Genomic DNA, 23,164 nt, shown 5'->3' on the forward strand with positions numbered 1-23,164 from the left:
TTTTTCTGGTTCACGGAGTTTCGACGTGTACTACATTGGGGTGAGGAATGCTGCGAATTCGTTACGGACCCGCATATAGAAACTCAAATTTACTACATCTACTTTTCCCTCTATTAGATAAATAATGTGTGCGTACTAATATCTTCTGTCCAATGTGAAAGTCACGGCGAGTACAAACCTGTTTTTGCTGTCTTCTCCGGCGCTCTGCGGAACGTTTGATGTTGTTCAGCGCAATGTCAATTATTTCATGGTGTCGCAGTCGACGAGATGTAGGAAAGGTTACTAATTCTTTAATTTTGTTAGGTGGTTAAGCATTTTTCAGTATAATAGACGGAGATAGCATAGTATATTCATTTGGTATGGAATTAATTACATCTTGGAATGAGAGTATGTGTGTGTCCCAATCAATATGTTTTTTATGGCAGTATATTCTACATAGTTTACCAATTTCCTTTCATTAGTCGTTCACAAGGGTTCGAAGAAGCATGGTACCTGGATATATAGATCGGAGAAATGTTTCTAGCTCGTAACATACGTGTCCATATAGCAGATCGAAACTGTGATCCATTGTCGGAAATTACTTTCAATACATGCCCTACATGAAATAGAAAATGTTTTACAAATTCTTTGGAAACAGTTTTAGCAGTAGCTTTGCGTAACGGAGTGAAGGTAACAAATTTCGAAGTGAGCTCAACAGCGACAAAGATGTAGCAAAAACCTCTATTAGTTCTGGGAATCGGACCAAAAATGTCTACAGCGGCCATGTGTCTCAATTTAACAGGTACAATGGGATGTTGGTAAAATAACAGTTCTGGCTCAGTATAAGAAAACATTTTCTGGCTCCATAATGTGCGTAACTTAAATGAGTATACCAAATTAATTTGTTAACAAGCTCGTCAGGAATGCATAATAACCAATTGTTGCTGTCAGGGTGAGAGAGGCGAAACAGAATATTATTGCGTACAGTGTAATGGTTTCTAATGGTAACATTATTCCTATCTTGCCAAAGGTGTTTTAATTTCTTTCCACACGTTGTCTTTACTCTGCTCTTGTGCTATGTTTTGTAATGACGACGAAATGAAATTTTCAGATGCAACTTGTTGAATGTACATGACGCTGAAATTTGCTTTGCAGAAGTTGCTTGCGATGTCTTGCTGATTGTTGCTGAGAGAACTGGATAGTGCGTCTGCTACAATATTTTGTGTACCGGGAATGTGAAGAATTGTAAAATTAAATTCCTGCAAGTAAAGTTTCCATCTGCTTAATCTGTCGTGTGTAAATTTAGCCGAAAGTAAAAACTGTATCGCTCTATGATCTGTGTAAACGGTCGTATGTCTTCCATAAAGAAAATGCCGAAATCTCGTAAATGCCCATACAACACATAATGTTTCAAGTTCTGTAACAGAATAATTGCGTTCAGCAGGTGACAGAATGCGACCAGCAAAAGCTATGTTTTTAATTACTGTAGTGCCATCTTCTTCAATTTCCTGAAAAATGTGTATGCCTAAAGCGGTGTTAGAACTGTTGGTGGCAATGGAAAAATTTCTAGTAAGATCTGGATGTGATGAAAGTGGTGCATTCGACAAAAATTCCTTCAGATTCACAAATTCAGAATGTGCTTGCCTATCCCAGGACCAAATAGTGTTTTTACCTGTCAATTTACATAATCTAGGGGTGTCTAAAGCAGAACAATGAATAAATTTACGAAAAAAGTTAATTAAACCCAAAAAGCTGCGTAGTTGTTTCTTCGTCGTAGGAACAGTAATGTCACGTAAAGCTTGAAGTTTTTCCGGGTCAGGCGCAATGCCCTCTGCTGAAATTGCGTGTCCAAGAAATTTTATAGAAGTTTTACCAAAGTGCGATTTACTGAGATTAACTGTGAGTCCCTGTGCACGAAAAGTTCGTAACAGTTGTTCAAGAATCAGATTGTGTTCAGCCCAGTTAGCTTCTGCAATAAGAATGTCGTCTACATACGTTGTGATTCTGTCTTTAAGTTCTGTCGGAAGTATTGTATTCAAACCGCGAATAAATGCTGCTGAAGAAACAGTTAAACCGAACGGTAATTTACAAAATTGATAACAGTCATCAAAACAAAGAAAAGCCGTGTACTTTCTGCAGTCCGGATGGAGTTGAATTTGCCAAAATCCCGATTTCAAATCTAATGTGGAATAAATAGCAGTACCATGAAATTTCTGTAGAAGTTCTTCTAGTGTCTGTGGGCGATCCGTTTCATTAATAATAATGTCGTTGATGTGACGCGAATCAAGTACGAGGCGAAGTGAACCATCCTTTTTCTTAACAATATGGAGCGGGTTTATGTACGGACTAACTGCCGGTTCAATAATTCCTTGGTCAAGCGTAGCTTGCAATTCTTTCTTAACTTGTTCTCTGTGAATATACGGATTGGAATAATGTTTGGCTTTAAATGTGTCGTGCTGTTTAACTTGAAATTCATACATAAAACCGGACATAGTACCAGGAACGTTGTCAAAACCTGGAGCTTGTTGTAAAAGAATTTTGCGTAGTTGCGTGCGTTCGTCGTCTGTATTTGCACTGCTCTGTTTAACTTTATCAGAAATCATCTGTATTACGTCAGAGTCGGCTTCGTCTGGAGTATTATAGTTGTGTACGTACGTATCTGTGAACAATGTGGAATGACAATCTATGTTACGTGATGCGGAAATGACCTCTGTACGATTAATTGTTTGTTCTTCTGCAGATAAAGAGTGCTGAAATTCTAAAGCCAGTTGTACATTTTCATCCTTTAACATTAAATAGGAGTTTTGAAAGTCAATAATTGCGTCGTGTTGTACCAGAAAATTCGTACCTAAAATAACGTCTGTCGTCAATAAGGGAACAATCCAAAATTTGAGTGAAATGTATGACCTGCAATACAAAATGATAAATGTGTCTGTAATTTTACATCTACTCCTTTACTAGATACTGCTCCTTTTACTTTAGTTTTGCCTAATGGAAACGTAGGATAGCTATTCTCTTTGCTACATTCGTTGAAAGTTTCCTCATTTATAACTGACATAGGAGATCCAGAATCAATTACTGCTGAAAATTTGGATGATCCAATTTTTACTTCGATGACAGGGTGTGAAATGGTTTTTTGAGTAACTGGTCTTTCCTGCAAAAGAGTGTCTCTGATGTCGTCAAAAGTAATAACATTTTCGTGAACCAGATTCTGCGTGTCAAAAGTATTGCTTGCGTTACTGGAAGATGCAACCTGTACTGTATCTAGTCAAATTCTATCTGACGTGCTATTATTTGCCGGAGGATGCTGTTGCATTTCGACTATTTGAACTGTTCTGTTATTTCTTCCTGACGTATTACGTTCTGGATGATATCTACTGTCTGGTTCATTCATGATAATATGTTGTTGCGGATGATTTTGCTGCTGATAAGACCGACTGTTATTAAACGTACGCTGAAAATTGTGCTCATTATTTTTACGTCTGTCATGATAGTCATTTCTATACGGTGCATTGCGATATGAGCTGGAATAGTGTTTTTTCTGTACGTACTGAGTTCTTTGTTGCTGTGCGTTACTATTTGTTGGAGCTGACGCTATACGTGTAGGCGGCGAAACATTAAAGCTTGGTTGACCTTGTGGACTGCATTGTTGGTTAGGTATGCTAACCGGTTGGCTTTCATGCTGTTGCGGTGAAAAACGTCTATTGTTACCAAAATGTGGTTCCTGTTGCTGATAATTTTGAGGATACTGATAATTAAAATTTTGTCTGTTATTTAAGTTCTGGTGGTTGTCGTTCCTGAAGCGTCTATTACCTTTGCTATTGAAATTGCGTGGCTGATCGTAATTGCTGTATGTTTGTTGACCTTGGTTATTATATGAAAAATTTTTGTTTATAAAGGAATAATCCGATTGCTGCACTTCCAAAAGCTGTAACAGATCTCTGAATGCCGAAATATTTTCTTTCTGCTGACCCGTTAAAAGTGACACTCTTAATGATCGTGGTAATTTAGAAATACATAATTGAATATGTGCAGATGCACTGTATTGTTCACTTAAATACTGGTTTTGTTGGACCATGTGTTCAAAAAATTGCGTGACAGTGGAAAAATTTGAGTTCTCATAAATCGGTAAACTAATTAATTGATCCTTAATTCCGCGCTGTGTCGTCTTCGACCAGTACGCTGACAGAAAAGCATTCTGAAATTCTTCTACCGAGTAGCATTGTCTCGCGGTCGGTCTCATACGAGTTGCCGGTTCGCCTTCCAAAAAACTGCAAATAAATTCAAGTTTGTGTGTTACGGGCCAAGTCGGTGGAAAAGCAAAGCTAAATTGGTGTATCCAATCCAATGGGTGAATCTGTGTTCTGTCATTCTTAAATACTTTAAATTTTCTCACTGATAGAAAATGTTTGTAATCAAAATTATCGTCTCTGTACGTCTGAACAGGTTCAGGATTGAATGAGAATCTATTTGTCTGTGATTGTTCGGAGTCTAAGTCACGTACTCTCTGTAAATTACCTAAATTATACTGGCTGTGTGAGTGTGCCGTATGCTGTGACGTGTTATTGACTGAAACATTTTTCATCTTTGTCACTTCTTGCTGTAAAGTTGACAATTTTCTACGTAATGTATTATTGGACGAATCTATCTCACTGATTGTCTGCTGTAAATTTTGAAATTCGGGTGTTTGATTAAACGAAATCGGTGAAGTATCGTCTGATTTGCTTTCATTATTACTTTCGATAACGTCAATACGACTGGCCAATTCATCACATTTTTCAGTCAGTATTTTTACCTGAACATCGTTTTTAGTGTCACAAGCATTAATTTGTTTTTGTATTTTACGTGTGGTTTCGTTCAATTTTTTAATGTCTGCTTTGATGGCATCGGGATCCTGTATTAGTTCTAATTGTTCGAGTCTGTCGGTCACTGTCTGAAAGTCTACTGTGTGTGTATCTGTTTTCGATTTAAGATCGGAAATTTCATCACGAAATTCGGTGTTCAACTGTTTGATAGTATTAATTTCGTCTGATACTGTAGCAATATTGTTGTCTACGTATGTTTTTGCTTTCGCAAACAATTTACGTTTATCTTCCTGTCTCTGTGCAGTAATTGTTTCCATGACTTGTTGTTTTACTTTATTTTGTTCCTGTATGAATTTACGGTAACGCGTTTCACTGTTTTGTATGTGGTGATTAAAACGTTCATCAATTTGACTGTTCTGTTGGTCAAATTTCGCGTCCAGTGTGCTTGAAAGTTATGCTGACATTAATTTAAACTCGTCGCGTAACTGTGTTGCGTTTTCAGAGAATTGTTTACCGACTGCACTAATTTCGTCTCTAAGTGATTCTCTTGTAGCTGCTTGCGTATTCCTTAATTCTTGAGCAACAGATCTAATTTCTTCACTACTTTTCCTAGCACAAGCCTTAATTTCCTCACGTAATTGCTCTTTAGTATCATGACATTGCGCGGCAACGGCTGTAATCTGTTCACTAAGCTGTCTGGAATTGTTGTCTAATTTTTCATTAAGTGGTTTGCTCTGTTCACTAAGCTGTTTGAAATTTTCATTAAGGTTGTCTTGTTTTTCATTAAGTTGTTTGTAATTGTTGTCTAGTTTTTCATTAAGTTGTTTGTGATTGTTGTATTGTCTTTCATTCTGTTGTTTGGAATTTTCATTAAGTAGTTGTTTAACATTTTCACCAAATTGTAGCAATAATGCCATAACTTGATCCACGCCAATATTACCTACTCTATTCTCTGTGCTCTTTGATGGCATACCTGCAATTGTCACGTTTTCTGTAGCCATTTGGTCATTCTGTAATTCTTGAAAAGGTTTGCGAATCGAATGTGCACTGTTGGTCACTAAATCGAAATCAAATAAATCTGTCGTACTTTGAGTACACTGTTCATTTTCGTTAGAAAAATTTACCTGTTCACAATTCAAATTTTGCAAATCGGGTGTGTTAAACTGGGCAGCGTTCATTGTAACAGAACGTCCCGCGTCATCAATTGTCGTTAAATTAACAGAGGACACAATTGAATTTATTTGTTCATCATTAGGATCAAAATCATTACTAGTGGTCGGTACGCACTGATTGTCTGTAAATGGAGGATTGTCATCATTACACTGAGTGTCGCAAATATTATCGGTCAAATTATTCGAGTCGGCTATTTCATTCATTGTACATCGCGATGTGCTGTTAACAGTTTTTCGCGGCCTTTTTCACAAATCAGAATTAAGCACAAATGAAACAAGGACAATGCAAAAATGCAACAAACACAATTACAACAAAGAGCAATAAATTGCCGATGATCTGTGAAAGAAAGAGTGACAAATTAGTAAATGCGTTGCGCCAGATGCAAACTACATTTAAGTAGATAAGAGCAGATATAGGACTACTTAACAGAAGATTCACAAAGAAATACGATCCTGGCCAGATGTCGCCAAGTGTAAACCTCCCCAAAAAAATATTATAGTAATAAAAATGAACCAAGTGTAACCTCCCCTCGGAAATAACAATTAAATGAATTTCAAATATTGTAACCTCTGAACAAAATTTGTTCGCATTTATAATCTCCGTGCAGAAATGCATTCGTATTTAATGTACCCACAAAATTCTTTTCTCATTTAATGTTAAGTTCGAAACAGAAAAATTCCTAAACACCAGAATAATAAAAAAATTCAGTGACCTGGTAAATTTTATGACGACAGCAGCGCTGCGCCACGCCCCTGTACTCTGAATAAAAAAAAAAAAAAAAAAAAAACAAAAAAAAATTCCTACCTCAATAAAAACTGCGAAAATATCTGCTCTTACCTAAAAATTTTTCGGCACAGCTTCGTGGAATGCTGGCCTATATTTTTTGTGATTCTTGAAAGGAATGATCATGCATTCGATATATTCTTTAAATTGAAATGAGTGCTTTTTTTTAAAAAAAATTACTTTACATTATAAAAATTATTATTGGGGCATTTTTTAAAAGAAATTGGATGACAGTTAACATACATTACTATATATGCGCAAGGCTGCTTCTTTACCTTCTACAATAATACTCATCCTCCAGAGTCCCGACCAGGACAGACCGCAGACAAGCGCAGACACGCGCCGACTACCGCCGACTACTGCCGACTCACGCAGACTACTGACGACTAGCGACAAGCAACAACTAAGTACATACTGCTCTCTGGTCAGAGACTCTCCTAAGTCTTGCCTGTAGCAGGCAGCGCATACATCGCATACCTCTTACAACGTTCATTAAAATGAGACTTCCGAGTGAGAAACCTGCCGCCTTATCTGCCCTTAAAGATAGAAAATATGAGGGGCAGCCAAATGAAAACCGAACACCCACCACATCGGGACCATGGAATGTTTCCCTTCAAAAGTGATCACCACACGTACTAAGACATTTATCTCACTGGGAGACGAGACGAGACGAGACGATTTCCCAGAACGGGGTTGGCCACTGACGGATCCACAAAATGCATCCACTTTTGCATTTCCTCATTCATTTGAAACCGACGTCCACGATCCAGGCTATACAGAAATTGCTGCAGTGTTTCTCAATCAAATCGCAAAAGCGTAATCTTCGTCCTGTTGGCAAAGTGGAGGGCGAGCGTTATCGTGCAACGGGATGGTTCCGTCCGACGGCATTCCTACAGCCCGAGGGAAAATGGCGAAGCAAACAGTGGAAACATCCCATATCTCCCTTGCCAAAGAAGTCCAGTGCTGATCATAGAAGTTCCGGAAAGACCATGATGACCACATTTTTCGACTGCAGGAGCGCTCTTCCCGTCGAGTTCCTCGAGCGTGGAACCACAGTCAGCTGTATGAAGACACTTTGCAGAAACTGCAACGCGCCGTAAGGACAAAACGTCCAGGAATGCTGTAGGATGGAATCATCTAGCTGCACGACAAGTTCTCTCTCGCACTGCCAATCGGACGAAGCCTGCGCTTCAGTCTTTTTGTGTGGATACACTGCAACATCCTGCGTACAGCCCCAATCTCCCACCGCGTGATTTTCACCTCTTTGGCGTCCTGAAGAAAGACATGCGCGGACGTGGGTTTCAGTAGGGCGAGGAAGTGTAAGAGCGGATGTAGTTGTGGATCCGTCAGCAGCCGACCGTGTCCTGTGAAAGAGGAATTGGTCGTCTCGTCTCCCTGTGCGATAAATGTGTTTACGCGTATGGCGATTATTTTTGGACGGGACCATTCTATAGTCCCATTATGACAGGTGTTCGGTTTTCATTTGAGTGGCCCTTACTGATATCATTAATGTGGGAAGGATAGAATCCCAATGGGTGTGGATGGTACTGGCTTGAGAGTCAATACACTAAAATTCATACGTCACGAAAAATATTTATTAAAATCCGACCATCAGCACATTCCAAGAACGACTTGAAACTTCTTTATTATAAAATTTTTACTTAAACTGCTGAGTGAAACTGAACGTACTGTCTCTTTGCTTGTCTTTATCATTTCATATCTGACCCACAGAATTATTCCTGACAAATACAGGGTGATTCAAAAAGAATACCACAACTTTAAAAATGTGTATTTATTGAAAGAAACATAATATAACCTTCTGTTATACATCATTACAAAGAGTTTTTAAAAAGGTTTTTTTTCACTCAAAAACAAGTTCAGAGATGTTCAATATGGCCCCCTCCAGACACACGAGCAATATCAACCCGATACTCCAACTCGTTCCACACTCTCTGTAGCATATCAGGCGTAACAGTTTGGATAGCTGCTGTTATTTCTCGTTTCAAATCATCAATGGTGGCTGGGAGAGGTGGCCGAAACACCATATCCTTAACATACCCCCATAAGAAAAAATCGCAGGGGGTAAGATCAGGGCTTCTTGGAGGCCAGTGATGAAGTGCTCTGTCACGGGCTGTCTGGCGGCCGATCCATCGCCTCGGGTAGTTGACGTTCAGGTAGTTACGGACAGATAAGTGCCAATGTGGTGGCGCTCCATCCTGCTGAAATATGAATTGTTGTGCTTCTTGTTCGAGCTGAGGGAACAGCCAATTCTCTAACATCTCCAGATACTGTAGTCCAGTTACAGTAGCACCTTCGAAGAAAAGGGACCAAAAACTTTATTGGCTGAAATGGCACAGAAAACGTTCACCTTAGGCGAGTCACGTTCATACTGAGTTGTTTCCCGCGGATTCTCAGTGCCCCATATACAGACATTGTGACGGTTGACTTTCCCGTTAGTGTGGAAAGTTGCTTCATCACTAAACACAATCTTTGAAACGAAAGATTCATCTGTTTCCATTTGAGCAAGGATAAAATCACAGAAATCGATTCTTTTAATCTTATCAGCTGCAGACAGTGCTTGAACCAATTTCAGACGATAGGGTTTCATAACTAACCTTTTTCGTAGGACTCTCCATACAGTTGATTGTGGAATTTGCAGCTCTCTGCTAGCTCTGCGAGTCGATTTTCCTGGGCTGCGAACAAGTGCTTGCTGGATGCGTGCTACATTTTCATCACTCGTTCTCGGCCGTCCAGAACTTTTCCCTTTGCACAAACACCCATTCTCTGTAAACTGTCTATACCAACGTTTAATACACCACCTATCAGGAGGTTTAACACCATACTTCGTTCGAAATGCACGCTGAACAACTGTCGTCGATTCACTTCTGCCGTACTCAATAACACAAAAAGCTTTCTGTTGAGCGGTCGCCATCTTAGCATCAACTGACGCTGACGCCTAGTCAACAGCGCCTCAAGCGAACAAATGTACAACTAAATGAAACTTTATAGCTCCCTTAATTCGCCGACAGATAGTGCTTAGCTCTGCCTTTTGTCGTTGTAGAGTTTTAAATTCCTAAAGTTGTGGTATTCTTTTTTAATCACCCTGTACAACTCAAACGCAATCTGACTGCTCAAATAATTAATTAACACGAATGAATGACCCTGAATTGTAAGAAATTCTAACAATAACCTATACATTTCAGAAGACACTTACCTCACAGAAATTCTTCTTTACGCGAACTACAGCGATACAGCAAGCACCAATACAGCGAGCTAAATAAAAGATTCTAACTACTGTAGGCTCTAACTACTAATAGGCATGTGGTTAGCAAAGGAAAGATTTTGTTGCAGAGCAAACAATGCATTTAGCAAATCTTACCTTAATAATGTGACACCTGGTTCAAAAAAATATATAAACGTCCGTGACATCCAGTTCCAAAACTTATATAATCATCAACTAAATTAAATTTCCATGACGGACACATGTCTAGACCGTCCGCTCGCGCTAACACTTCAGAACTCTAACCTCCATCACTGATAACTATTCACTTGCAACCTCCATCACTGCTGACTACACACTCCCAACTGCCATCACTGCTGGTTATTAACTTCCAACCTCCACCCCGCTGGCTATTCACCTCCAATGCGAGCCCGACCAGCCACACAGAGTTTCTTACAGAAGGCGCACAGCGCTCTCAGAGTTATTAACGCACTCTATTGCTCTGCCAACATATAAACACACAAATAGGCTATTTACAGACTGAACACTCTACTCGCTCCCATAAGTGAATTTTCATTCATAAATTATCAAGCTTCCTTAAGAACACTGGGACAAGCCAAATACAAATGCCATAACTTCAGTCATGCTTTAGCAACTAGCGTATATCCTGTTACATTTATCTAGACATTTGCTCAAATGGAATATACATAAAGCTCCCATAATAGGTCAGCTATGTTTGTGTCTTTCTCTACCAAACTTCGTTAGTTATACGATCGTCAGAAACTTGGCATTCATTCAGATCCTCAAAACTTAAATAACCGACACTACTGCAGAAACATTTAGAACAGAGAAAATTTCTTTCACAATTAAGTTAAAGTAGCAACTCCCGGACCTTGTCGTCCAACAAACACTTAGTCCTTTTCCTTACTGATAACAAGTCACAAGAATTCAGGTAACGGGTACGACTAGTGACGCAAGGCTAATTCACATCGCAGTTATCCTATTCAAGAAAGCGACTGACTGTCGCTCATGAACAAAGAACCAGACAGATATCGACTGACAGAAGAATTGTGAAACGCCCATACACCACCCACAGTTTTTAACAGAAAACTTGCCGATGAATATTTCTCAAGAATTTAACGTATGGTGTCAAGTATCGCAAATTACAAGCACTTCCTAGTTCACACACAGCGCCCAGTGGGCTCAAAACTGAAAACACATAAATACAATTCTTTAAGCTAAACTAAACCAGTAATAAGAAGATGACAGCAAGTAAACATCCATGAATACCGTGGGCCCAGACTTACCCCGTTCCTGATGTGCAATCGCACAAGATAAGCGATCCGTCAAATACAGTGAGCCTTGCGTTTATTCTGTTTCCTATGCCCCATGTATATGCAGAAATTACACAAACTCCGCAATTCCTGTTCCACACCTCGTCTATCCTTTACTCCGGCCAATTGTCCGCTAATACTGACTAAAAGCACGGTGAAGATTCCACCACAGCAGCACTGCTCAGTACCCCGATAAACACATCCACTCCTCTCGGTAGTCAAAACTTGAGACCAAGGGCCCTGCCGCCGAATTCCGCCGCTAGCCACCGAAACGCCCTCGTTTAGATGCGGACGGCGTGGACTCGTGCAGCAAAAGTGCGATGCTATGCAATTGCACCACGGAGGGAAATTTGAGCTGTTGCTCGGAGGATGACGTTGATAACGGCACACCTAATCTTAGATACCACACGGAAATGCTAAACCTTTGCGTATCCAAGCACTAGTACACTTGCAATTTTCTACATGCTGCTTTCATCTTAGGGCAGTTTTTATGGCCAGCAGAGTACACAGATAACGTCCTATGCTGTGGAATAGTAGGTGGAACTCTGACAAACAACTATGAAAATGAGTCAGTGTTCGTGTTTAGATTACTGTCTAGGCAGTTGGAAGAAGCGGTGGAATCGGCCTCTTGTATCATTCGAAAACTATATTATTTAAAAGACATGGTCCTACGCCTATTAATCTACTGCTTATATTTTTGTATACCTCTCTTTCTGATAGTTAATTTTGCTGCTATAATTGCACATAGCTTTTATATTAATTAACAGTTGAGTACCTGCTGTTCCCCAGGTATGTATTTATTCGTCTTCTGTTAATTTACCTGCTTTGTCCATCCTCCCCACTCCCCCCAACCTTATCTCTCCGCCAGTCTCCTCAACTCTCCTCTCTGTCTGCCCGTCTTGTGCTCCCTACTCTGCCCTCCTCCTCTCCCCTCTCCAACCATCTTATCCTTTCCCTTTTATCTTCTCATTTCTTCCTGCCAATCTTGTCTCTCCATCGCCATATTATCACCCCTCCTTCAAAAGCAAACTGGTGGTTCTTGACACCATAATAGTTCTTTCCCGAAAGTAAGTAATAAGTGTAGCAAGTTTGGTTGAAATCGATCCAGGAACTTATTACCCTCGGCTTTGTCAGAGTAAGCACATGTCACAAATAGTTCACATATATTTAGCACATTTCATATATATTTGTACCCATATTTCACCTGTATCTGTAGCAAATTTCGCAGTAAAATTTCATTTTCACGCAGCTCAATCCGTATGACATTATATCACCCGAACTAGGTGTCATACAATGCTTTAATTTTGCAGAAACATTCAGTGCTACATGTGAATACTGCCTGCAAAATATAACCAGGGAATATTAAGGAAGTATTTGGTCTACAACTCTGCTTCCTCATTTTTTTGGATAAATTTGTAACTTTATTGTGAAAAACGTACAAAAAATATACGTTTCGCACATTACGGTCACTCTGCACCTTCGATTACAACAGTTTATAAGTGGTTTCAAAATTTTCCGAGTGGCTCAAATGGGACTCAACTTCTGAGGTCATCAGTCCCCTAGAACTTAGAATGACTTAAACCTGAGGACATCACATACATCCATGCCCGAGGCAGGATTCGAACCTGCGACCATAGCGGTCGCACGGTTCCAGACTGTAGCGCCTAGAACCGCTCGGCCACCAACGGCCGGCTTCGGAGTGGCCATATGGGCACAAGTGATGCTGAACGTTCTGGACGCCCTTTGGAGGTTACGACTCCAGAAATCATTGCTAAAATGCATGATATGGTGATGGATGACAGAAGAGTTAAGGTGCGCGAGATTGCTAGTACTGTGGGCATCTTGAATGAACGGGTACATAATATTTTGCATAAACATTTGAACATGAGAAAGTTATCCGCAAGATGGATTCCGCGATTGCTCACGCTTGACCAGAAACGGATGTGTTGCAAGGATGGTTTGCAGCTGTTCAGAAATAATCCGCAGGACTTAAAGCGTGGTTTCGTCACTGTGAATGAAATATGGATACATTACTATAATCCTGAGACCAAACAATGATTTACCAAGGGAGCATCTGCACCAAAAATGGTGGGAAAGGTTATGGCGACTGTCTTTTGGGATTAGCAGGAGATAATCCTCATCGACTATCTGGAAAAGGGTAAAACTATTATAGGTGCATATTATTTATCGTTATTGAACCGTCTGAAGACCGATGTGCAAGAAAAACGCCGGCGATTGACCTCAAAAATGTCCTTTTCCATCACGGCAATGCACCAGCACACACCACAACTGTAGTGGTCGCAAAATTAATGGAAATAGGATTCCAACTCGTTTCACATCCCCCCTGTTTTCCAGACTTGGCTCCCTCGGACTACTATTTGTTTTCCAATTTGAAGAAAAGGCTGGCGGGACAAAGATTTTATTCAAACGATGAGGCGATATCAGCAACTAATAGCTGTTTTGCAGACTTGGACAATTCCTATTATTCGGAAGGGATCAATACATTAGAACAGCGTTGGACGAAGTGTGTAAGTCTAAAAGGAGACTCTGTCGAAAAATAAAAAAGGTTTGCCCCGAACACGTAAGTAGATTTTATTTCTGCACGACTTTTCAAACGCCCCTCGCTTAACTTTCGTTTCCACATGATGGCTCGCAAGAAACTGGCGACATGCAAATAATCAGTGTGCTTCGATAGATACAATTTCCTTGCAAGATAATCACACACGTTCATTTGCCACTGCTGTCGTTAATATCCTCCTGTAAATATCATTTCTATGCCGACGACCTTCAGCTCTACCTAAGCGTCAGACCTGAAGATGTAAACGCTGCAATCGCTCAGATGAATGATGATCTGTCTTCAGTAGTGACATGGGCGAAAAACCTGGGGCTTAAACTAAATGCAAAAAAGACGCAAGTAATCTTAATAGCCCATCAGAAATTAATAAGTTCAGATTTCCGCGAACGGCTACCTCCTATTCTGCTCGACGGTACTCCAATACCATACCAGAAAACAGTGAAGAACTTGGGTGTAACTTTAGATGAGCATCTCAACTGGGCGGAGAATACAGTCGCAGTGTGCCGAAAGACGTCTGCTTGTCTCTATGCTCTCAAAAAGGTTCGGAACATATTTCCACAGGACTTGAAACGCCAGCTCGTGCAAGCACTCGTTCTACCGAACCTCCACTATTGTGATGTGATTCAACAAGGCATGAGTAGTGAAAACAAAAGACGGCTAGAGCTAACCATGAATGCTTGTGTGCGTTACACCTGCAACATTCGCCGATATGATCATGTTAGTGCTTCATACTCCGATCTAGGGTGGCTGCGGCCGGACAAATTGCGTGACTACCACAATCTATGTCTACTTCACCGACTCCTCGTCGCGCAAGCACCCCAGTACCTTGCTTCAGAGATTAAAAACCTGTCATGCCATCATAATCGAAACACGAGGTCACTCGTATTTGGTATCCTAACTGTGCCCACTCACAAAACAAAAACTTTTGTAAACTCCTTCTCAGTTGCCGCTGTCCGCCTCTGGAACAAACTGCCCCTTACCTTGCGCAAAATTCAATCTCCTGCTGCTTTTAAGAAGAATTTGAAGCATTTCCTACTATCATCCTCATAAAGTTCTCCACAAAATTAATGTACAAGGCCAATCCTCTCATCTGTCAAATAGCAAAGCTAGCGTCTCCTAGCTTGCTCCTGAGATGCCTTCCTCTTCATCTATCTCTATTAGCCACGCAATCTTCTTTTCCTTTACATTTCCTTAATTATGTTTCATCATGTCTCTCTATTCTTCTCCTCCCTTCACTATGAGTCTCCCTCATACTCCCTGCTGCCAGCACTCCTATCTAAAATCTGTCTCTTCAATAATGTCTAATTATAACAGTACCTATGATCTACGAATATAAACTCTATATGTATGTATTTTTCCAGGTGTACCTTTCTAATTGTTTATTTCACTTTTTGTTCTAGATGTAGTTTAACACGCCTACTAAAACATATGAATGTAAAATAAGTAGAATGCCTGGTTAAATGTAAGAGAGGGCCTGATGGCCCTAATCATGCCCGGTTAAACAAATCAATAAATAAATAAAAATAAATAAATATCACTGCGGCTCGCCTCTTCTACTATACGGCCGTGACTAGGCGGCTCGTCTCTTTTATTCTCTTCGTGGCCGCTTCTGTCGTGTTTGACGTCCTAGTCAGCATGTTATTGACTGACGTCGTCTGACAGCCCTCTCTGCTGCACCGTTCTTGATCTTCGTGCCGGCGCTTGTCGCTACGCAGGAACAGCAAAGCCACCTTTTCGTGTCTGTCGATGTTTTGTGTCCGCTTGTCTTTCAGTGCTTGGCTCATACGCTTTATCTGCTATCGGTAACGACCTCTTGTAATTCTTTCCATCAGTTTCAGTAGCTTCGAAAATTTTCTGTCGTATTCCGCAATGGCGGTCTTCGACATCAAAATCACCGTTCTTAAAGCGTTGGAACACTTCTGCGCGTGTTGTTTCACTAATAGGTGCATCACCACACTTCTTACCCAGCATTTTATGAGCCTAAGCAGCAGGTTTATTCACGTTAAAGCAGAAAATTAAAACTTACCACACATGACGAGAATTGAGCCCGTAAGATGACTTATTCAATAGAGAGTAACTTCATGATGCAGTCACAAATCGACAAAAATTTTGATGGTGTTATGTTTACAGATGCGTAAGTTTACTATATAACATTTACGCCCTACCACCTGCCACATCACTTGCCGTTACTACCATCTAGCGCTAAACGGTGGAAACAACGTTACAGACCTAAAAAAAATTAAAAGTTTATGCCTGATGCGGCAGTATTACTGCATGAACAGCGAAAATCTAGTTGGCGATAAACTCTTCCCCTTTCACCACTTTGCAGGGGTTTCGAGCGAGAAAATGTTTCATAAAGGTTATGTATGTTTGTTGCAGCTCTCTAAGTACTGTCATTCACAAGTAATGAATGGATAAAATCTGGCTATTCGCTCGTCATGGACTACTCTACTTTTTCAGCCCCACACCTTTGACAGGTATGACGTTCGTACCACCACAGCATTTTTTTTTTTCGAATAGTAAGAGATGTATGTACCAAATTTGGATGAAATCGGCCCAGTGGTTTAAGAGGACATGTGGAACTGATATACACATATTTTTATAATATGTATTGATTTTATGCTTTTTAAACTGGCATCGGGCAACGATGCATTTTTACGGATTTTAGAAGGAACAGCAGGCTCTGTGAATACAGCAGTTTTTTATCTAATATATTGCGATACGCTTCACACATGGTTTCATTTAAGAAATTGTCTGTGAGTATTTAAGTAATACAATGTATTAGGCTACCTGCATTGGATTCAGGAAAGACGTGTGACCACACATGTGACAATTCCCACAGGTTAAGCAATCCCACCGACACGTGCCGATATAACCTTGAGCAGCAGAGAGCTCGTTACATTACATAATCTTACTTACAATGAGAGGAGTTGCTACTCCAAAAGAGGAAAAAATCTCGCTAAGTAAAAAGTTATGTTCTGACGTATTACGATAGCACTGTGCTGTTCCATTTAAAAAGAAAATAAGCAATTTAAAATCCGAGCACGGTCAATAGGTAACTGATATATCTCAATATGACGCGTCTGCTAGACAGAGAAATATGCTCAGGGTGGAGTTTGTACAGCGTTTCTATACGTTCCGATAATATAACTACGTCTATAATGTTACAGTTTAACATTATCTTGCTAAGCGGTTACGGGGAGTAATAGAGCAAAATGGCGCATTGGTAAGAGTGCTAAACTCTCACTGGGGATAAGCGAAATTTAAAAAAAAAAACTGTCTAGCCACCAAGATTTAGATTTCTCGTGATGTTCGTCATTGGCCTGAGGTTCCTTTGGAAAGTACTTGATGTCCATCCAGCAGTTGTGGAAATTTAAGTACGGTACCTACTCTGTATAAACGGTGTGGTGTCACCGCCAGACACCACACTTGCTAGGTGGTAGCCTTTAAATCGGCCGCAGTCCATTAGTATACGTCGGACCCGCGTGTCGCCACTGTCAGTGATCGCAGACCGAGCGCCGCCACACGGCAGGTCTAGAGAGACGTCCTTGCACTCGCCCCAGTTGTACAGCCGACGTTCATAGCAGTGGTTCACTGACAAATTACGCTCTCATTTGCCGAGACGATAGTTAGCATAGCCTTCAGCTACGTCATTTGCTACGACCTAGCAAGGCGCCGTATTCAATTGATATTTATCTTGTGAAGCATGTACAGTCAAGAGAGATGTTCACCAATTGTGGATTAAAGTTAAGTATTCTACGTTACCTCCTGTTTTGCTAGTCTTATTTCTCTGACCTGTTCCAGACCTCACGCCAGCCTGCGTGAGCTTAAACGCGTGTATTTCGACCTCCTCTAGCAACACGGTGTTGGCTCTTCTGCCAACACTACAAACGGAATATATGTTCTTGTGTGGAACAGTGAGACTCATTTATCTTGCTGCAGATTTTTAAGTCTTATTAAATAAGGATCGTCGATTACGATTTAACGTCCGGTGAACGATGAGTTCATTCGAGATGGACCAAAAGCTCGGACCGGGTAAAGATATCGAACGAAATCAGTCTTTGCGCAATAGGATGTATGATGCGCAGCTTCACTCCTGACGTTCATGGCGAGGTCCATCTTTGCAACCACGGCACCATGCAGCGCAGTACTGACGGGCCCCACAACATACCGAATGGTTCCCTTCACCGATGAGTGTCGCATTTGCCTTCAACCAGACAATCGTCGGAGACGTGTTTGGAGGCAACCTGGTCAGGCTGAACGCCTTACACAGTCCAGCGAGTGCAGCAAGGTGGAGGTTCCCAGCTGTTTTGGGGTGTCATTATGAGGGGCCAACGTACGTTGCTGGTGGTCATGGAAGGCGCTGTAACGACTGTTCGATACGTGAATGCCATCATCCGACCGATAGAGCAACCATATCGGCAGCATACTGGCGAGGCATTCGTCTTCATGGATGACAATTCGCACCCCCACGGTGCACATCTTGTGAATGACGTACTTCAGGTTAACGACATCGCTCGATTAGAGTGGCCACCCTGTTCTCCAGACATGAACCCTATCGAACATGCCTGGAATAGATTTAAAAGGGCTGTTTATGGACGACGTGACCCACCAACCACTTTGAGGGATCTACGCCGAGTCGCCAACAGTGCCTTGATCAACTTGTGGATAGTATGCCACGACGAATACAGGTATGCAGCAATGCAAGAGGACGTGCTACTGGGTGTTAGAGGTACCGATGAGCACAGAATTCTGGACCACCAGAAACAGAATAACAATTCTGTTCATAGAGAAACGACTTCTCACCCTTCCTATGGTGAAATCGGCACTTCTTAGAATCTAACACTCAGATTCTCCCTGTGAGTCTAGCCAGAGAAGTCTCTTGGTCAGTCAACAAAGGGAAGTGGCTTCGTTCGATCCCCACAGGGACGTTGTCTCCACACCATTTGCCCACTTACTCTTAGACACGCAGTACCTATTTTTGCGCTCAGGTGACGTATCTCAGCAACAGTTACAAGAACATTACTTCCTACTACATGGGTCGTGAATCTGCCAGCCAATCACCTGAAGCTCATCTTACAGGAGATCTTCTGGAAGTTTCCATATCACCTTCTACATGCTTAGCACTCCGCGACTAAATATGCTTCTTTCCTTTCCTTTCCAGCGTGATAGTTGTGACCAGCTGGGAGATTTTTAGCTAAGGATATTTACAACGAAGATGTTCCAATTTCGTTTACGAAATTCTAGGTCAGTTCTTAGATTTCTACTTATTCTGTCTTTGGTTCTGTCTGGCTGGGATTTAGCTTTAATTAAGCACAGGTGGTGATCAAAATCGATGACTCTTTTTACTTTTATATTCAAAAATTCATTTTGATATCTCTTTCAGATTATGTGATCTACTAACACCATTATTATTATTATTTTGAATATGATTTCTTACTGTTACATTTTTTACCACACCTCTGTCTCGTATTATCTAAGAAATCTTTCACTGTACAGACTGTATTGGTAAAAGGAACTTTTAACCGTCTTCTTGAAAAAGCTCATTTTAGTAATCCCTTTCATTTCTTTGGGTAATTTATTACACAAAAAGTTCTGTATTAACTTGCCGCGTCAGATTCAATTAAAATCCCGAGTTTTAGACGACTGTCTCCATGACCGTCTTCTGGTGTTAAGTCTGTCATGAAACTGACGAGGCACCCACCATTATAACCAAAAGACCGTATGTAAGGGGTTAGATTACGACATGATGACGGGGATGGACGCAGACACTGAAACTTCGGGAATCTATCCGAATATAACTGGGGAAACTATCCGAGAAACTCTTATCCAAATATTCCGTCACGAAAGACCTCGCAGGCAATTTATTGCCAAAGTTTTATTGTTTGAATGTTTAGATTGCAATGATTTTTCTTCCTTGGTAAAAGCACGAGAGGCATTCAATAAGTAATGCAAAACATTTTTTCTAAAAGCCCTTTTTTTTCAGGATTCCAGTACATGATGCTATCCCCAGTCTTTTGGCTACAAACTTTCTTTTTCATCATAATCTCCATTCATACCGGCGGCCTTGAGCCACCTTACTGGGAGGGCCTGTATGAACGCATGATACCACTCTACTGGTCGACATCAGAACCAACGTCTTGCTGCATCAATAACCTCCCTATCAACAATGTACTGCTTCCTGCAGAGAGCATCCTTGTTGGACCAAACAGATGGAAATTGCAAGATCAGGGCTGTAGGGTGGATGAGGAAGAAGAATCCAGTAAAGTTTGTGAGCTCCTCCCGAGTGCTCAGGATTTGTGTGATGCCTGGCGTTGTCAAAGTGATGAACCCACGTTTCATCATCTGTGACGATGTTCGACAAAGAATTGTCACTATCGGCCTCCTAACGCCCAAGCAAATCCGCTCAGATGGTCCTTCGTTGCTTCTTAGGTCTACTGTTCGGTGGCGAGGAATCCAGCGGGCACACGCCTTTGAGTACCCCAGCTGGTGGACGAGGTTTCAAATCTATCGACAGAGACGTCACGTTGCGCAGCGAGGCGTTTAAATGTGATCCGTCGATCACCTAGAATGAGAGTTCCAATAATAAAATACCAACAGCAGTTATTTTGGTTTTATTTGTTAGGCAACCAGTTTCGGCGTAGCACTATCCCACCTTCAGGCCTGCATATATCAAGTAACACTCGTGTTAGAAACCAGTGCTGCACTGTCAACTGGTATCGTGACGATTTTTTTCTCACGGGCAGGTTCGCTCCTTGAACAGCTGTCAGCAACTGTCAAGCCAACCACTCGAACTAGAAGGTCAAATATGACACCTTGGGCCTTCTACTTCGAGTGGTTGGTTTGAAACCTCCCCTTAGAAAAATTTATGAATTACTGTGCTGATAGCCGGCCGGAGTGGCCAAGCGGTTCTAGGCGCTACAGTCTGGAACCGCGCGACCGCTACGGTCGCAGGTTCGAATTCTGCCTCGGGCATGGATGTGTGTGATGTCCGTAGGTTAGTTAGGTTTAAGTAGTTCTAAGTTCTAGGGGACTGATGACCACAGCACTTAAGTCCCATAGTGCTCAGAGCCATTTGAACCATTTTTTACTGTGCTGACAAACCTCTTATGTTATTTGATTTTCAAACTGCTGAGCAGAACTGAGCGTACTCAGACATTTCTCTCTTTACTTATTCTGACCAACACTAAACTGACACACAATATTTTTAGCGCAACGCAATCTGACTTTCAATAATCCCTACAAAAGAATGGCCCTGACTAACAATAACTTATAGCTTTCACGAATCACTTACCTCACAAAAATCTTCGTTACTCGAACTACTGAAATACAGCGAGCGCCAATACTGCCAGCTAAATAAAAGATTCTAACTACTGAAGGCACTAACTACTCATAGGCATAGTTAGCAAATGAAAGATCTTGATGGACAACAAACAATGTATTTACCTTAATAATATTCAAAAGTCATCAAATAAATATCGGTTCATGATATATAGTATTACAAATTTACTCTTTCTGATGGACACACGTCCAGATCGTCCGCTCTTAAAATTCTGCCACCTCTCTCCCCACATCCCCACTGCTGGCGGCTCACCTCCAACTGCGCAACGCTACGCGCTGTCCACATCCAACTGCCCAACACTACAATAGCAAATATTCCAACAATGCAAACCAGCCACAGACTGCACACAGCACAGCTAGTGATTTTCATACAGAGTGCTACGTGGCGTTACCAACACAACAACCTAAACAGCCTACTTACAGGTTTGACAGTTGCTGACAGCTGTCCAAGAAGCGCACATGCCCGTGGGAAAAGAATCGTCATGATACCAGTTGACAGTCCTTAGTTTCTAACAAGAGGATTACTCGATTATGTAGGCCTGAAGATGGCGTAATGTTATGCCGAAACTGACTGCCTAACAAATAAAAACGATATAACGGCTGTTGGTGTTTTATTACTGGAAATCGACCAGCCGAGGTGCCGCACTCCGGACATAGGATGGAGTTACATTTATCGAATGAAAGTGTCTGCACATTGCAATATTACAGGAGTCACAGTTATGTGCGGCCGTCCGATGGGAGATCGGAGAAGTTTGGGCGACCTTTTATGACGGTGGTAGGCACCTCACCTAACGACTCAACGTGCTTTTGTTCACTGCCATGTCTCCATAGACATTCTACAAGTGCCTATGAGTACCTGCGATGCTGCGATTTTCCGCCAGAAGAAACTGAAGAACGACTCTCTGCTTAGAACAAACGGCCGTTACAGGCGCCATTTTCAAGGCTGCATGCCGCCACCGGTGGGACCCTCTTGAAACTATAGAGGCTGAAGCGGTAGTTTTACACGATGTCCCACAAAAAATTCCACATTGCTTGGACCGAAATTGGCAGAGGGGGGAAAAAAGTAGTTGCATTACTTACTGAACGCCCTCGTAAGTTCAGTACAGACCTAGCTGTTTGAATAGTAATTGTCTGGGTTGCGCTTGACAAATGTTTTGATCCTGCTGACGACTACTCTCGTGTGCTGTGGCTTCCTTATTAATGGAAGAGAAGCCGCCCTGTGGATACGGCGAGCCCTCCTGGGAGCCAGGCAACACGACCTCCGCACTGGCGCCACCTCGGCAGAGGCGCAGGGAAATCCGCGAGCAGCGAGCGACCTGCTCGTTACCGAGGTCGTGACTCCGGCCAGTTACGTGCCGGCTGGCTGCGACGGCCGTGGCGCCCACCTCCCGTCTGGCTTCCTGGTCTGGTCCACACCAGCTGTCAGCGCGCCACTCGCCTGTATAAATAACACGCCGTGCTTTCTCCTTCCCTTAAACTCTTCCCTCGTCTTCTCACCTCCGTGACGTCATAGCTCGGGTATAAGCACACGCAAATTTGTGCGTATGTGTGCGTGTGTTTGTGTGTGTGAATGGGTGTGTGTATGTGTGTGTGAGGAAAGAGAGAGAGAGAGAGAGGGGGGGGGGGGAGTATGTGAATGCTGTAAATTAACTTTTTTTCCAAATGGATGAGCTCAAAGCCCATTCAAGCCGTATAACTTATCTAAGCCATTTCAGGTAATTAACGTAATTGTTCCTTGAAGGCGCCCTCAGCCATTTATAGTGTCTTTTATTACACGCTTCGGTGGATTTAATAATTCAATCACCGTTGTTATCTCCACTAAAGAATGTGCTGAGTTTTCCTATCCGCCCTTTGCATATTTTTGTAAAATCATTTCGTTTGTCATCTGTTTAAAGGTATTTCACTTCCCTGCACTTTCACCACGATGTAGCCACCAAGGATCACCTAGCACCGT

This window comes from Schistocerca nitens, chromosome 9 (genome assembly GCF_023898315.1).
Source record: "Schistocerca nitens isolate TAMUIC-IGC-003100 chromosome 9, iqSchNite1.1, whole genome shotgun sequence".
In the NCBI taxonomy this organism is placed as follows: domain Eukaryota; kingdom Metazoa; phylum Arthropoda; class Insecta; order Orthoptera; family Acrididae; genus Schistocerca; species Schistocerca nitens.